This window comes from Apis florea, unplaced genomic scaffold (genome assembly GCF_048593485.1).
Source record: "Apis florea isolate Af1SG1 unplaced genomic scaffold, ASM4859348v1 contig_3517_pilon, whole genome shotgun sequence".
Lineage (NCBI taxonomy): Eukaryota > Metazoa > Arthropoda > Insecta > Hymenoptera > Apidae > Apis > Apis florea.
Genome location: NW_028256778.1, coordinates 1,594,430 through 1,599,675, shown reverse-complemented (window position 1 = coordinate 1,599,675; position 5,246 = coordinate 1,594,430). Strand labels below are relative to the sequence as shown.

The window sequence follows — 5,246 nt, the reverse complement described above, 5'->3', positions numbered from 1 at the left end:
TCACGCCATTCCCATCGTCGTTCATCGCGTAAGTAAACATTTACAATTACGCAATTACGCGCCCAACACGGGTAAATATTATCTTGTACTTTCTTTGATTTGTCTCCCGAATCAGGCAAGATAACACATATATTGGAAAGAAATATAAATTCAATTTCTGAATTTTTGAGATGCTGTTAATCGTTCGAAAATGTATAGTATAAATATAATTCAACTTAAGTTATTATTATTACATTTAATTTATCATAAATTACTTTTTCTTATAGCGTTTTTATCGTGTAAAAAGAAAAGAATACACGATTCTTAAAAATAAACCACAATATATAATATGATATAATAAATTCAAATATAAATCTCATTTTACCTCACTCACGTAACAGTGCGTCTTTCGAATTGTATTTCTTTCAAAAAGAAAAGAAAAAAAAAAATATCTTTGAAATTCTCCATTTCTCTATCTCTGTTCCAACTCGGGGAACTTAGGCGAAAAGTAAACGTGTTTCAGGTTACGAACCAGCTACATTGTCCGATCGATCGTCGAAATTACGAAGCCGGTGGCTTCATTAGCTTCTTAGAATCGGAACCAGACCACGTACGAGATACTCTGAGTGAATTTAGTTGAACGCGATAGGGAATAAAATTTACGTAATGGACCCTATTTTCGTACCGGCTGCGGTTGCACGTATTCGAAAGATGCATCGGTGGTGGGGAGAAGGAGGAGCGGGAGGAGGAGGAGGAGGAGAGGGGAGAAGAGAAGGATCGCTAATGTGCCCGACGATGGTTTCACGATCACGATCATTTGCCAAAAAATACAGGAGGAGGTAGACGCGTGAGACTTGTGGAACACGGGATATTTTCTTTTTCCCGTCTCGAAGTTTCGGGTCGGGACTTTGGAAACCCGTGCACGTGTGCGCAGTGGTGTGCAGTTCTCGTGACACGGTAACCACGTACAAGGGACTCGTGCAGGCTAAACGAATAACTTATGCGTTCTGAATAAGAGACCGACCCCTCCCTCGCCGCCCGACCTGACGTTTTGCATCGCCAGTTCGTGGAACGAATTGTACGTGTATACTAAGAACGTTTTATACAGCCTGTCAAATAATCGTTTCGAAATCGTCGACTACTTTTCCCAGAAATCTTTATTATCGTGCCCCTAATACTCGGCAACGAACGAACGAACGAACGAACCACTTTGGAGGGAACGAGAATGTCGATCGATTCGTTTCTTGAGGATTTTATTTATAGAAAGGAAAGGTAAACTTTTTCTTCTTTTTCTATTTCTTGGATAATCTTCTTATGGATGATATTTTATCGTAATTTTATATACAATATTCCATGTGTTGTGTGAAATGTTACAAATGTTATCTATCGTAAGTATCGCCATCTCGTTTCGTTTTCCCAAACTTAAATTGCTTATAACCTAATAAATATAATACTAGGAATTTTACTATGTATATTTCGTACGTGCAAATTATCTTTGGTAGAAAGTTGTGAATGAGTACGTTTATCCGAATACGTATATAAATTAAATGATTATATTATATTTAATTAATAAATTTAATTTTGAACGAGATAATTTTTCTACGCTTTAATGCAAGATCTATATCAGTTTAAGCACTTAAGGTTAGTTCTAAACTATTGAACTGTGCTATATTTTGAAACAGCAAAAGCATTTTGCGATTAAACTCATTTGTTGAATTTTTAAATGTATTTCAATGTATTTTGATAAGATACGTAAATTATAAATTGAATCGAATCATTGCGATAAAATAACAAAGTCACTATTTCATCGCCACTATTTTATCTCGTTATAGAACACAAAACATATGAATAAATAATAATAAGATTAATAAGACATCAAATTTATTTCATTATATTCTTATTCACTTTTCCATATTTTATAAATTCTAAAATTCATTTACTTATACAAAATTTATTTAAACTTTTATACACCAAAAGGAGATTTAATTCTCAACCAAATTTTTATAAAGTGAATACATGCAAAAGCGAAATTGTAATATTTCCTGCCAATATTCTCTGAAATGAAAACGAATATTTTTCCCTTAATCATATTATCGATAAGATATTTAAATATTTCTATAATAATTAATTAGCCAGTCTCTGTATTCCAATCGGAAAATTATAAATTGGCACGAGCCAATTGGAAACCGCAATTAATAGATTAAAGGATAGAATTTGAACTATCGAAAGCGCCATTTTACCAATTAAAAACCACATTTATAAAAATTAATGTTAAGACGGAAATAAGAATATCGTTAGCACCAATTCTAATTTCATCGTAATCCAGGAATGTTTAGATTAATCGAATTATCCGGATAAACTCTGAGCACATTTGATAGACACTGATATCCTAGCTTTCCAAGATATTGCGAATACCTAGTTCATTTATCTGATCCGATCATATATCGATCATGTACGTGCAAAGCCTCGAGGTACACGTAGAACCTTTGGTCGCTAAACATAGACATTTGCAGTTTAACCGATACTGCTTTGACACAGGTTCTTCGGTGACCACTGTTGATACGATTTCCCTATTATTAGAACCGAATTTGGCAAACCGACCTTTCACATACTTTCCACAAATTCTTTTGGTATATGCGTTTCATCCCCTCCATTTTGCATAAATTTGTACGTAATTTAAAAAATTTAATCTCGTGTTAAATCCTTTCTGTGTGAAGTTTTTCGTTTAAAAAAATTAGGGATGAAATTCTCGAGTTAAGACGATGTTAGAAATTTTAATTAACACGAGATAACACGAGATAATGGTTAATGAATTAAGAAAGAAGAGAAAATTGTTTTCACCGAACAATTATCTAACAATAAGTAAGAATCGAATATATTTATTATTTATAGACGATAAACGTGTTTTCAACGAAACAGTAAACAATTTGCACTTTTCAATTTTCTTCGATTTTTGTTAATGAAAATGTGGAAAGAATGAAATTTTAACAGTTAATCGTACTTTAGTTTTTTACTGTTTAAATATTTTTTCTATAATATGATATATAAGTGAAAACATATTATTTTTCTTACGAAATAAATAAAGAAACATTTTATCAAGTTTTATTAGACAAATAAGAATATGTTATTAGGTTATTACATTATTATTTTTCATTTTCTGACTAATTTATATGAATAAATTTTTTACTATATTTATATAAATTCGATCTATAAATAACTACAGCGTATAAAGAATATTCCAAATTAAGTCTTTTTTTTTATAAACACATAGAGACTTTCATTCATATGAAAGTGAAACTAATTTTTAATATACCAATCAATCTATTATTACTAGATATTAGAAATATCCTTTTTAATATAAATAAATAATTCAATACATATTCACATCGATTAGTATTAATTTAAAATTGCATAATCTAAATATACTCAAAAGTTTTTATATTACAACGGATTTAATATTTGTAAATTTTATTATTTATAAATTGGATACCCTATATATTTGCTTCTCGTATAATCCAAACTTTTTTGAATTTATCATCGAAACAGTTAGCACATTCGCCAATCATAAATCCCATTTCAATCTTCAGGCTGGGCTAAAGTAATTTAAAGCAAATTTACCGGGGACGTGGTAAGAAAAGAATCGTAAGTATTCGCAAACGAATAACGAGGCTAGCGCTAATTACAACATTACTCACGCTACATTAAGAGCGAAAGAAATCGAGAAACTCTAACGGAGAAGAAGATGTTGCTATGATAAAAATTTTCAATTTAAATTATTTCGAAATCATCCGACACTCGAAAGAAACTCGGTATAAAATTAACGACCCTTTCTGCATTTTACTAATTTTTCTCGTCGATCCATTAAAATCATTCTGATGAAATTGTATGTATAGATAGATATTGGAATTACGTCACGATGCATTAACATTTCTCGATGTTTACGTTTCCAAGGAAATTTCTGTTTCGTATTACAGGAAGAGATAACGATCTTAGCATAACGAGCTTTAACCCAGGATGAGTGGCCGCTTCGAGTGAAATAAAGGATGTAGCCGGTCACTGAGATAAGAAAGACTAAAAGTTTTCTTTAAAAAAAAAAAAAGGGCTGCGTCTCTTTGTACATTATCATGTAAAAGAGGTTGGTTGAAATTCAGTTATACAGGAAAGGATAGGAAAAATTGAATGAATGAAAAATACAGTTTACATGGCGAATTAAGATCGAAGGATCATTGAAGATAATTATACAATTTTCATAAATATTCGCGTAACTTATTTTTTTTTAGAAATATGATAGACGTATATTTCGATGTATAACTTTCATTATTTATTATTTATTTAGATAGCTTTACCGATCCATTAGTGGCAAGACAAAGCATCTTTATCCTTTTTCTTTTTTCTTCCCTCCCTTTTCTCGCTTTTATTTTATTAGAAAAAAATGTATAAATTATGTTTAAATTTATTTATAATTATATTTCAAAATTTTTGATATTTCGAATAGATTTTGAAAATTATAATTATAGTAATATTTATAGTAATATCGATAAAATATCGAATAGTAGGATGATTCATTGGAAATACATTAATAAAATGTTAACTGTCAATTATATAACTTTCTGTCGTAATGAATAACTTTGAATTACTTATTAATCGATAGCAAAAGTGGAAGAAAACGTCTCAGTTTCTGAATAAATTGAGTAAAAAGAATTTCGATAAAAAGAAATTCGATTAAAAAGAAATAAAAATGAAAGTAACGATTCGTCGAACTTCAAAATTGCACGTTATTTTTCAACACAATTTTAATTTCCATCGAATTTATAAAATTTTTCCAACGCGTAATATCTTCATTCTTTTACCGAAACGTTTCCACTATTTCTCTTGATTTTGATTTCATTCAAAATCTCACCATCCCCTTCAATTAATTTCCCCCGAAGTACGAAATTAAAAAAAGCAATTCAATTTCGATATAAAATAAAACAGAACGATCCTCCTCTACTTATTACTCTTTTATTTCTAAAATTGTCAAATTTCCCTTTCCCCTCGCCCTCTCAAATTCCTTTTACTTTAAATCAAACACTTGAACGCGTATGCCTCAATGGATCGCGATTGAGAATCATTTCTATTCCAACCACTTCTGTCTGGAAATTTGCCAGCGAATCTGGTTAAAACTCGGTAGAAACTGGAATTGAAATTAAACCAATCATCTTCTTACCTGGACATTAAACGGGATAAGATTCGGTCGGAGTTTCATTGGCCGAGCAGCATCGGCTAAG

At 30.8% G+C, this 5,246-nt stretch overlaps 1 long non-coding RNA gene across 1 annotated transcript; it reads left to right on the top strand.

Moving 5' to 3' along the window:
• Positions 1-782: 782 nt before the first annotated feature.
• On the top strand, positions 783-4,615 carry LOC147656658 (uncharacterized). The gene is made up of 3 exons (XR_015293966.1): positions 783-1,057; positions 1,131-1,251; positions 3,954-4,615. It is a non-coding gene; the product is annotated as an uncharacterized LOC147656658 (long non-coding RNA).
• The last annotated feature ends 631 nt before the right edge of the window (positions 4,616-5,246 follow it).